General features: G+C 40.1%; 1 pseudogene; it reads left to right on the top strand.

Annotated features, from left to right (window-relative positions):
• Positions 1-5,511: 5,511 nt before the first annotated feature.
• LOC122007661 lies at positions 5,512-11,208 on the top strand (annotated as a pseudogene).
• Positions 11,209-11,449: the final 241 nt, after the last annotated feature.

Genomic DNA, 11,449 nt, shown 5'->3' with positions numbered 1-11,449 from the left:
TTCTATCCACATGGCATATCATAAAAGCATGCATATTCTAAGCACATAACATATCATCAAAGCATGCATATTTCTAAGCACATATCATATCATGGAAAGTATAAATCACAAGCATACATGTTTAAGCATAAGGGTGTATCATGTGATTATACTAACATAAGAAACATGGTAACATAGTTAACTTGGGTTCTAATCTTCCTAATCCCTTGGGTTCTTATCATGGCCGAACCCCCTTAGATCTCAATTTAGGTAAAAACAACCTCCAAGCATGTGGAACCTAAATTATCATCACATCAATTTCATAGGAAGCATTATAAGCATGATTAACTTGGTTTCTAAGTTTTCCAAGTCCCTAAACTCATGTGGCCGAACCCTATCAGATGTGAAACAAGGTCTCAAATGTTATGAAAGCATGGAAACCTTAAACCATATTTATAGCATTTTTTTCCAAGTGACATAGTAAGCACATTTGAGCTAGTTACTAAGTTCTTCAAGCCCTTAACATATGTCATGGCCAAACTTTTAACAAGTATTCCTTAGGGCTAAAAACAAGTATACAAGCATGTGAACTTGAACTAACATCATGTATAAATTCATAATAAGACATCATACAATAGGTATGGCCGAAACTTACCCTAGCCTCATTTAGGTCACTAAATAACATATAGCATGAGAACTTTGGTTTTCTACTTATCATATTTCATGTAGAGTGACATAAGCACATTTGATTTTTGTTCTAGGGTTTCTAGGGCATCTATCCCTTCATGGTCGAAACATACAATGGTCCATTTAGGTCATGGAAAAATTATACAAGCATGTGACACAATCAACATATTATCATATTTCCATAAGAAGTATTTTTAACACCATTGGTTTCAATTCTAAGGCTTTTAGGTCTTTTAAACCCTACTTGGCCGAGACTCATCAGTGTATAAACTTACTTCAAATAGCCTAAAAGCATAAGAAGTCATACAAGTTTCATAGCATGTATAAAGACAAGCATAATAAACATACATGTGAATTGTGTCTTAGGCTTCCTAGGTTTCTTTCCCTTTTTCTTTTATTTTTCCTCATGGCCGAAACCTACCAATCCCTAAACTAGGTTTTAAGTGGCCTGAAGCATGGAAACCTAAGTAAGTTTCATGGTAAAAATTACTAAGAACATCATATACAAAGTTGGTTCATAAACAAGCTAGGACCCTTGTGATCTTACATGTCATATATCATGTAACTAAATTTCTATACTCTAATTAAGCATAAGAGCATCAAACAACTTCCATATCATAATATTACAGAGGTCTTGAGCATGTTAAAATTTTTGTTTAAGCTTTTCTAAGCTATCCATCTTATCATGGCCGAAAATCTAAAATAAGAGTTCATAAATTTCTAGCAATATTCAACATGCAATTCTTTAAGAGAACTCTATATTCTATCATACAAACATGGTTACTTAAATTTAAAGGTCTTCCTAACCCTAAGCCCTTTTCTTGGCCGAAACATATGAGTGGATTTCTTTTAGTTTCAAGTAACTTTCAAGCAAGAAAACCAATAAAAGACCCTTAGTAGTTCATGGGGGAAATCTTGTACTAATTTGGTTAAACAATGATTTCTATAACCTCTTGAAAATATTTTTGGCCAAAATTCTAGGGTTAGGTACTCCTCTGATCAAGCATCATATAGGTATAAAAACATGAAGGAAAAACCTTCCTACATAGCATAGAAAAATATCATGAAATGAGGACTTGTTTAAACCTTCCTAGATTTGAAGACTCTTCTTTGGATGAATTTTCTTAAATTCTTTTCTAGGTTTTCTAATCCTCATAAAATCCGAAAATCATATAAAAAGCCTTGTACCACAGGTGAGGGGAAGCTTACATCCTTTTCGCTTGTGGATCTAAGGTGTGATGATGGAAGAAGTAGCCTCTTCTTCTTGTTCCCTTCCCTTGATTCCCTTGCTAAGTCCTCCTTGTATCTTAGGCTTTCTTAAGAGAGAACCTTGGCTTGGGGCCGAAGATGGAGGAGAGGGGACTGAGGTTTCGGTGAGGGAGAGGGAGAATGAGAAAAATGAGAGAAAATAGAATTTTCCCTTTACATATTCTCTTTTATGTTAAGGGGGAAGAGGTAGCAAACTTGGTTTTTGCTTTCCTTCTCCCTTAGCCTTTTTTTTATTTTCTTTTATTTATTTTATTTTCTAATTTATTCTCATCATTCATGATGAAACAAGGGGGAATGAATCCCCTTCATTCTTCATTTAAAGTCACGGCAAGAGAGGGAAAAGAGAGAGGAAGGGAGGAAGGCAAATTGCCTTTCTCTTGCTCTTTTCTTGCTTTCTCTTCTTAGATCTTTACTCCTATCTTTATCATGCATTCCCTTTCCTTGCTATCAATATCTTCTCTCTATCCCAATTGGTTTCTACTAATTAATTCTATCTATTATAGTATAAGAGGTTCAAGGTTCAATCCTTGACCTCCTCTTCTTTTTATTTCACTTTATTTCTTTTTGCTTCAACTTACTTCTTATTATTTTCTAAGGCAAAATTCATCATTCTCTTATTTATCTTAAAAGCTTAGTGGGTGTTACAAGAGGGGAGTACTAGCACTGGTGCAGAAATGAGCCTCCGCTTGAGCTCCTGGAAGCTCTGCTCACAAGATTCTGTCCAGCTAAATTTCTCATCCTTTCGGGTCAATCGTGTCAAAGGCAAGGCTATGCTGGAGAAACCTTCGACGAACCTTCGATAATACCCAGCTAATCCCAAGAAGCTACGTATCTCCTGTACCGTCTTCGGCTGTTCCCAGCTAGTGATGGCCTCAATTTTCTGTGGATCGACTGATATACCTCTGCTGGAGACAATGTGTCCAAGAAAACCCACCGAAGGTAACCAGAATGCGAATTTACTAAACTTCGCATAGAGGTGTTCTCACCGTAGCGTCTCCAAAACTATGCGAAGATGTCGCATGCGCTCCTCCTCAAATCGGGAATATATCAGAATATCGTCAATGAACACAATGACGAACTGATCTAGATACTCAAGGAACACTTTGTTCATCAGATCCATGAACACTGCTGGAGCATTGGTAAGCCCAAATGACATTACCAAGAACTCATAGTGACCATAACGAGTGTGAAATGTTATCTTCGGAATATCTGCATCTCTAACCCTGAGCTGATGATAGCATGAGCGTAAATCAATCTTAGAATATACACAGGTATCCTTCAGTTGATCAAATAAATCCTCTATACGTGGCAATGGATATTTGTTCTTAACAGTCACCGCATTCAGCTGTCGGTAATCAATACATAATCTCAGTGATCCGTCTTTCTTCTTAACGAAGAGTACTGGTGCTCCCCACGGAGAAACACTGGGACGGATAAATCATCTGTCCAACAGCTCCTACAACTGAACCTTCAGTTCCTTTAACTCCTTTGGCGCCATGCGATAAGGGGTCTTGGATACCGGTGCGGTTCCCAAAACCAGCTCAATAGTAAACTTGACTTGCCTGTTAGGAGGCAAACCGGGGAGTTCGTCAGGGAACACATCTGGAAATTCTCGAACGATAGAAACATCCGAGAGCTGTGGTAATGCATCCGAACCAGATTTAACCATGTACAGCAAATATCCCTGACAACCCTGTGCCAACAATCTTCTCGCTTGCATTGCTGATATGACTGCTATCCCATCACTCCTGATTCCAAAGAATACCCAAGATGGTAGACCTGGAGGTCGGAAAGTGACTACTCTAGCTCCGTAATCGACTGTGGCATGGTTCATGGCCAACCAATCCATGCCTAATATAATATCAAATTCCACCATCTCTAATACCTGCAGATCCACTATGAGGGTCTGACCATTGAAGTCTAAAGGACATCTTTTGACTTCCAGACTAATACTTAGTACCTCGCCAGATGGTAGAGATATCGTCAACCCATGAGTCCGACGAGTAGGCAGCCTCCCAATTTTACCAAGAAATAGTCGAGACATGAATGAATGAGAACTACCAGTATCTATCAATAGATCTGCAGTAAAGGCATAAACTGAAATAGTACCTCGGAAAATCAATCCTTCATCCCTCTGTGCCTCCTCCCGGGTAACCGCATAAACGTGACCCACCTCTGAGCTCAACTGTGGCATACCTTGGGTGGTCTGGGCTGGAATCGAAGGTACGTGAGCCGGCTGTCGATACTGAGACTGAGGCTGATATGCTGAATAAGGCTGTGGTGGATGAAAATCCTGCTGTACTGGAAATGCCTGATGAGAAGATACTGCGGCAGAATACTGTGTAGTCGCTGGTTCCTGATCCTGCACATGATATATCTGTCCCTGAGAAGGCTGGGGTCGCTGCTGACAAGGAGAACCCTGTGTCTTCTGTGATCCTCTCTGGGGTCGTGCCTGTGAGGGTTGCCCCCCCCCCCCCTGAGATGTAACCTTAGTAGCCTCCAACTGTGCCTTCAAAGTACAATCTCGACTCTCATGCCCTGGTAATTTGCAATAATAGCAAATGGAGTGATCCAAAGGACATTGGGGTTTGGTATGACTTTTGGAGCCACACTGGTAACACCTGGATCCCGTTCTATCCTTCTTCCAGTCACGTTGAGGAGGACGAGATGCTCCATCCGATGTCCGCCCTGCCTTCTGTGGCCAAGAGGATCCTCCAGTAGTAGTCTGTGAGCTCTGACCCTTATTCCCTCTCTTTTGTGACGACTGTTTATCCTGGTCTTTCTCTTGGTTTACCTGCTGCTGAGTCATCTCAATAAACAGCGCTCGATCCAACACCTCCCAGTAAGAACTACCTGGAAAACCTGACATCCGGATCCGAATGTATACAGCAAGACCCTGGGTAAACTGATGCATCCGATCGTAGTCCTGAGCCACTAGATGAGGACAAAATTCAGCCAGCCTACTGAATTCTGGATTGTACTCTAATACCGAACGATCGCCCTGCTTGAGGTTCAAAAACTCCTGGCGACGAGCAAGACAAAAGGTAGCAGGAAAATACTGTCTCTCGAACGCATCACAAAACATCAACCATGTGATATGCTGCTCCCCGAAGATTGTCTTCTGCATATCCCACCAAGTGACCGCCTGATCTCGGAGGTGATAAGCAGCCAATTCCACTCTCTCTTCATCTGTACAGCTCATGTACCCGAAAGTGCTTTCCAAATTCTTCAACCAGCTACGAGCAGCCCAAGGGTCAGCTCCGCCCGGGTATAAAGTAACTCTGTCCTTGACGAACCTCGCCAGCAATAGTATACGGGCTCTATCCCGCATCCAATCAGTAGTAGTAGGTGCAGGTTCCACTGGTGGCATCATGGAAGGAATCCCCTATGTCTGAAATCCCTGATCTCTCATAGGTGGTTCTACCGAAGGGATCTCTTGAGGCTGACGTCCCTGATCTCTATGAGGAGTTGGATGGGCCTGTCCCCGACTAACCGTCTCAACATCAGTTGGATCCCTAGAGGAATCCGCCTCCTGAGTCATGGGTTTTGGTTCCCCAGTCTCGATGGGTTGTTTCCATGGTCATCCCGGACCACGACGAGAACCGGCTGCTGACCGACCTCGTCTCATACCTAATAGCAACAACTAATCAGTACTACTAACAATTTTATGATTATACTTATAAAATTTATAGCCTATAACTTGGAGGGGTTCCGTCGTTGCCTGGTCCCAAATCCCAAAAAGTCACTTCGAGGAATCAAAACACGAAAAAATCCAAAACATGTGAATTAGGCATCGTAACCTGTGGCACTGATACCAATAAATTATCACGCCCCGAGAGTAAGGTTGTCCGACGAAAATCTGGCAGCACCTCCCCGGTAGCAGTGACAAATGAACCAGTATACATAGCTAACAGATATACATAATGCAAAATATAGCCAACACGGCAAGAACTAAGCACAACCACGCAGATAATAAGCAGCTCACTCGGTTGGTAAATCAAACATAGCGGAAAACGAATAATAAGTACCAAAATACCAAAAGGAACTCACCACGGGCCGGCCCGGCTTAACTCCTCGACAAAGTAAAACCAACCACAGAATAACATCAAGTCCCCAAAAGGGTTATTACAACACCAAGTTCAAAAGTTCAACTCGCAACCAGAAAGATAAACAAAATCTAAAATCCGTCCTCGGAAGCGACGTGGGACGGGCAGTCGGGATCCTCCAAGTGTACTGGCATCACTATCGGCTACCTGGTGAAGTTACCAATGTATAGGTGGTGAGTATAAAGACTCAGCGGGTAAGGAAATAGACAGTGCATGAGTAAAATAGCGTGCCAGGAGTACAATAGGATACAATCTCGGAATGATAAATATTAGATACTACTGTGTATGTAAAGCATGTAAATCCATACCTGATACCATATCCTAGGCTAGTAGTATAGAGTTAGAAGTATCACAAACTACTACAATACTGCTCATAACTACCTAGTTCACATGTAAGGTATACTGTTAAGGTAAGTAGTGTTCAAGCATATATAGCAGGTATGTGATAATAGAACTGCGTAAGTAAACAACTAATAGCATAAACAAACAACAGCAATATAAACATGTAGAATAGCAACAGCGTATGCAGAAATGGTCACCCTGCCCACCTCTCTGCACCACGACCCCTGTATGGTCGAGAGGACGGATCGGTGACTACTGAACCACTCCAGCCGTTACCACTCTCGGATAACCGAGTGGATAGTTTTCTTAGTAGCTATCTAGCTACGTCGCAATAGGGTCCCTGTTGCTCACAACTCTAGCCGCCACTACCCATGAGTGACCGAGTGAGTGCATGACAGGACAAGCGGCACACTCCCGCTACCACTATCCATGAGTAGTCGAGTGTGCGGCTCTGGTCAACGACCCTCCTCAACCACAAGGGAGATATGGTCGCCGACATGCATGCTATGACATGATGCGGATAATACAGCAGTCATCATACATTTACAACGGATATCAGGTATGCTACATGAAGCCGCATGCTCAATACGAAATATAAATAAATAATAGTCACACAGGTAAACATAGTGTCTAATATCTGCTAAATATCAAAGATAACAACATGAGACTGTATTGATACGAATTCGAGCAGCTCGAAGTATCAAGCACAAGAAACGAATACGAGTGGAGTCAAGATAGATACTACATATCTGAGACTAACTCATGCACTAAGATCGATAGCTAAAGAAGCAAGTCAAGAAGTACCCGCCTCTGAGTGTGGTCAAAATCTGATGTCCACTTCGTCTCAACACCCGCCTCGATCAAAGTCCTGCGTCCACGTATCAAGTTTAACTACACATATTCTTAAGAAAATGAATAACTAAGCTAACACATAAGACAGGTAATTAAATCCGGCTCGTTCATTACACAATAAACACACACTAATCTACTAATCTCCATTACTGTTCCACACAAACCAACCAAAACCCCCTACATTATACTACCACAATTAGGGCTAGCAAATTATGCATTTATTCCCTAAACACAAACTATCACTGATACATATTCATATTCACCCATATCCAACACCCACAGCTTATCTTATAACAAGGCTTACCTCTGACGATCCTCTACCCAAAGGTGAAATCGCCGACACAGGTCCTCTGGTGATACCTGTTGCTAAGATCCACCAATAGAGTTCCTACAGAGCCTACATCCATTTCCATCACACAAAACAACACACAATTCAAATTGTATCCCACCTAGAACCACAGATCTGCCGATTAGAGTTGTAGGTGCCTTACCTACTAATCCCCGGATGAAGCACAGCAGTTGAGAGTTGTGGCCGAGCCTATCCCAGCAAACCACTGCCAGAACCGAACCTCAGTCAATCCAACCTCACATTCCGGCATTCCAATCACAGGTTCCAACTAAAGAATCCCAAAACAAACACCATACCCTAACTTACCTCACTGCCAGGAGCCAACACAAGCGGCAGAAGGGAAACCTGACGGAATCAACTAGGCTCTAAGGCTCGGTAAGAAGAGATATCTCCTTGGAATGCAATTCCTTAACCAGCGTCGAGCTCTGGGATAGGCGATTCAGTCTCCGGTGTCCATCAAGCGCAGATTTGCTCTCCTGCCCGAGAACTCTTTGCGTGGAGCGGTGTTTCGAAGGAGAATGCCACAGATGAGACCTCTGATCAGGCGTGGAGAGGACCGGAGACTCGTCTCGCAACCAAGCGTCGGCGATTGGTCGCGACGTGCATCGGTGCTAAGGCCTTCGGTGGATAGGGTGAGCTCAAGAGGAAACGACGGTGGTTTTCGGGCAGAGTTGAGCGGGTTTTAGGGCTTGCGGTACTGTAGCTTCTTATAGGACTAGGGTTTAGTTAAGTGTGTTATCAATACTCCTTAGTTAATCCTCCTCAATTGGAAATTTCTATTATCATCCTAAGCTTAACAATTTATCCCCTTAAAAACTGTCATACGACCTCCAAATAAATCCAGAAAAATATCCAAAAATTCTCATAAATTATTTTGGGTTATTCCCCTATAATCATTTATTATTTATTTTATCATATCTCACATATTATGCTTGTGCTGGAATCATATTTCATTTGCAATTGACAGAAGGAACTATGAGGATTGATTTAGCTTCGACAACTGCATCCTGCTTTGCACATAGTTCAGCAGAGTATCTTTCCAAATTTTGTTGCTCAGATAAAAGATCAGCTCTCTCACTTGCGAGATTATCATACATTTGATCAACTTCCTCTTTCAAACATTTTTGTAGTTTTTCCCGACAGGTGAGTGCTCCTTTCTCTTTTACATAGTCAATTAGACTGTCATTTAGAGCTTTTTTCTCATCCTCCAGATTGAGCAATGCAACTTTGAGTTCCTTTTCAACTACTAAAAATCGTTGTTGTTCTTTTTCTAGCTCCCCTCCCAAGACCACTGTATATAACCTTTTGTATCAACTCAGTTCTGATTTCCTCCTCGTCATGTAGCCTAGACATCTTTTCAGCCTCGAGTCTTGATATTTCATGTTGAATTGCTTCTTCCATTCTGCCACTAGTCAATACTACTGCTACTTGTGCTTTGGTTATAGGTTTTGATCAGATAGCATACAAAGTAACTTGCTTCAAAGAGGATTATTTGATCATATTTTTGGGACATGTCTAGCATTCACATTTTTCTTGGGTTTAGCCAATTACTTTGCAAAGTCTTTCGAACTCCGTGATTGTTGCCAATGATGTACTAATTTTGAATTTTTTTGTGAATGGTTTATGAAGACGTTCTAATTGCATTACAAAGAAAAATGATATTTTTTCCTTGAAGAATCTAGTTGTTTATCTCGTGTTGCTTATTAACCTCATATATTTTGGCTATGTAGACAAATACTTCTGGTTTGAAGATGTCATATGCACTCATATCACCTGAAATGGTTCTTATATTAAATCAGAGCCCAATGAGCTTGGTGTAGGAATTTATGCAATTCAGTGATTTTTGTCTGAGTCTAATCTTAACCATACGTATTACATTGGGTATACCAATGAGATATTCTATATGTTCAAGCATTAAACTCTTTTATTGTGGGACAACCGTGCAAACAACTTTTTGCCAATTCTAATATATCCTTGTGTTGAAGTGGAAAAATTCTCAAGACTAGCTGGGGTTTTTAAAGCACGAGCACTATTTTTGTTGCTTTTCTTTTTATGTATTTATTTTTTTGGTAGAATTCATAAAGTATAGGTATCAATCTTTCATGATCTTTTATGTTTGTCAAAGTAGTCTATATATCTAGTTCAATGTTTTACCAATTTCTTTATGTATGTGCCTACCCATTAAATTTTAAGTAGAATTGGAGTCAAGGTTGATAGTTTAAAGAAGTATAATCACAAAAGCAGCTTTTGAGAACTCCCAAAATGGTTTTCGGAAGGGAGCAAGTATGTAAGATGTTTAATTTTGACTAATAAACCAATCTTATTTTATATAAATATAGAATTACAATCCAAAGTATTGAGTAATTAGTAACTTCGAATGCAATGGAAATCTATGAACTACGGTTAGTTTTTTAATATCTTTTAAGTTTGAATCTTCATAACCTTGGTTTTTGATTCTAGTTGGCTTTGTTATTCTATTTCCCTGCACTTCTGCATTGAATTATAGTACAAGTTTGATCATCATGATCAACTACTAATTTTTTTATTAGCCAATTTTGCATAAATTTATAGTAAAATTATTAGTAGATCATGTCAAGTTTAACATTTATATAGTTTTATTTCACTTTCTTCTATGATTATAGTTCTGTATTGAATCCAAGTATTTCGGTCATTTATTTCTTCTCATTCTAGTAAATTCTAGTTGAGGATCTTACAGGATGTGTGAAGTTTCATTTGTGCTTCTTCTTGCAGTGATGTTCTTCTCAATTTCATGTTTCTTTGAGCTTGTGTGTGTTCTTCTTTATGCATTCGTCTTCCCCAAACTGTCGGTCGTGAAGTACTACCGTGAAAAGGCTGCCTCTGAAGGCTCAATGACAGTTTCTGCTGACCTTGCTGCTGGTGGAATGCAAAAACACCAAGTCCAAGAGGTAAGGTTCCGTTGCAGAGTTCTAGTCTACTGGTGCAAAACATACTCGTAAAAACCTATCCGAACTTATTTGCAGGTTGAGGATCCAAAACTTATTGAACGTTTGAGCAACAAACAGTTGCTATTAGATAATATTGACTATGCGATCGACTTATTTCTTATCTATGTTTTGACACTGTCAATATTCCCTGGATTCTTGTCTGAGGACACAGGCTCCCACAGCTTGGGCTCATGGTAAGGATTCTCATAACTCGAATATGCAAGTAATCTCGACATTACAATTGTAACTTCGTGAAGCATCCATAGGAAGACAGATACATTTAGATGTTTTTAGCAGCAGTTGCATTTGAATTTGCTTCAGATATGCACTTATGTTGATCGCCATGTATAATGTGTGAGATCTCATCGGAAGATACATTCCTCTTCTGAAACCATTGGTGCTATCATCTAGGAAAGGTCTCATAGCTGCAATTCTTTCAGGATTCCTACTCATTCCAGCCTTCTACTTCACCATCAAATACGGGGACCAAGGATGGATGATCATGTTGACCTCATTCTTAGGACTAAGCAATGGTTACCTTACTGTCTGTGTTCTTACTGCCGCACCAAAAGGATATAAGGTTTACATGTCAATTTCCTTGTTCTTCTTTTCTTTCGATAATCAAAAACATTCTTTCAAAGAGACTAAATGTGAATAAAGTTAGCTCTATTAAGTTTGTGTAGTATGCATTTTCCTTAGTTAGTTTAAGTGATAATGAGAGGACTGATTACTGGTGTTAATTGACAAGTAAAGTTTGTTGATTTATTTTGTTACTAATGATGTTTGCTTTGTTGGTGCACATATACTATTATGGAAACAAAAACTTTTCATTGTTTGCTTTGGTGTTTGTAGTTAACAGTAAGTGAAGACTACTATTAGGTATATATGGAATGATATAT

This window comes from Zingiber officinale, chromosome 1A (assembly GCF_018446385.1).
Source record: "Zingiber officinale cultivar Zhangliang chromosome 1A, Zo_v1.1, whole genome shotgun sequence".
Lineage (NCBI taxonomy): Eukaryota > Viridiplantae > Streptophyta > Magnoliopsida > Zingiberales > Zingiberaceae > Zingiber > Zingiber officinale.
This window is presented reverse-complemented; position numbering and strand designations above follow the sequence as displayed.